At 37.5% G+C, this 1,226-nt stretch overlaps 1 protein-coding gene across 1 annotated transcript in view; it reads right to left on the reverse strand.

The window, feature by feature from the left end:
- Positions 1-1,226, reverse strand: part of TNNI3K (TNNI3 interacting kinase) — a 302,666-nt gene that overhangs the window by 229,526 nt on the left and 71,914 nt on the right. The window lies entirely within an intron of this gene.

Below are 1,226 nucleotides of genomic sequence, written 5' to 3' on the forward strand. Positions count from 1 at the left end.
GAAACCTATTTGAAAATAGTTTCTTCAGGCTGTCACAGAAATGAGGCTCTCTCATATGATCTTTCCCTTATTATCTCAGGCTAAAATTAAATTGGATCTTAAAAATACCCAAAAAATGATTTCATAAGATAATATTATCAAAGAAATTAAAGGGAAGCTCCATTTTCTTAAGGTGCAGACACGCATTAACTTATATACATATAATAAAAGAACTCCATGGACTATATAAATTTAATGTCACTTCTCAGGTGATGAGGAACATAAGCAGAAAAGCCGTTGGATGAAGGGATGAAGAGAATGAGGAGAAGCAGGATGAGGACAAGGCTAGAGATATGAGATATCATTTTACAGAGGTAATAATTGAAACTAGCAAGTTACTTCATTTCCTCAAGGTAAGAAGAGATATTTGTGGAATATTTATGATTAAAAATGGGAAGGAAGAAAGCCAGAGAAAGAAATAGAAGAGTCATCTATGAAGGAAGAAGAGAACAAAGGAATGCCTGTCCCGGAAGCCCACAAAAGAGATATTTTTAAGAAAAGGGTGGAAAAATTTCCTGCATTTTTCAGTTAATCATCATCTTGCTGTGCTATTTGCTTCCTTAGACATACACTTTTTTTCCCATCATTTCCTTATGTGAAGGTCTTATTTTAAAATTCCTGGCTGAGAAAACAGGCTTTCAACACTGACGATGTTATGAACACACCATGTTCTATGCATTTCAAAAACCACAATTTTTTTCTTATGTATTTATTTATATAGCTTACCACAGGCCCCACATCTTCCACTATATTGCAATTATTGAGACTTGAAAATTGGAGTCAAAGTTATAGACTTCCTCTCCAGACATTCCTTCCCATTCTGTACGCACTCTCAACATCACAATCGCAGAAGAATGCAAGCAGCCTGACAACCGGTTTTCTCATGACTTTCCTTTCCCACTCCAAGTCACCTGTTCCCCTATCATCTCAAAAAAGCTCATGTGCCAAAGCATTTTGAAAATAAAATTGCTTTGCCTTCACTTAAAAAATCAGCCTCTAAGTTATACTCCGAAGGTGAGTTGGAGTCAACAAATAAAACATAAAAAGGAAAATATAAAGATTTTGCCTCTTGGCCGGGTGCGGTGGCTCACGCCTGTAATCCTAGCACTCTGGGAGGCCAAGGTGGGAGGATTGTTTGAGCTCAGCAGTTCAAAACCAGCCTGAGCAAGAGCGAGACCCCGTCTCTA

Source organism: Propithecus coquereli, unplaced genomic scaffold (assembly GCF_000956105.1).
Source record: "Propithecus coquereli isolate 6110/MARCELLA unplaced genomic scaffold, Pcoq_1.0 Scaffold7, whole genome shotgun sequence".
NCBI lineage: Eukaryota > Metazoa > Chordata > Mammalia > Primates > Indriidae > Propithecus > Propithecus coquereli.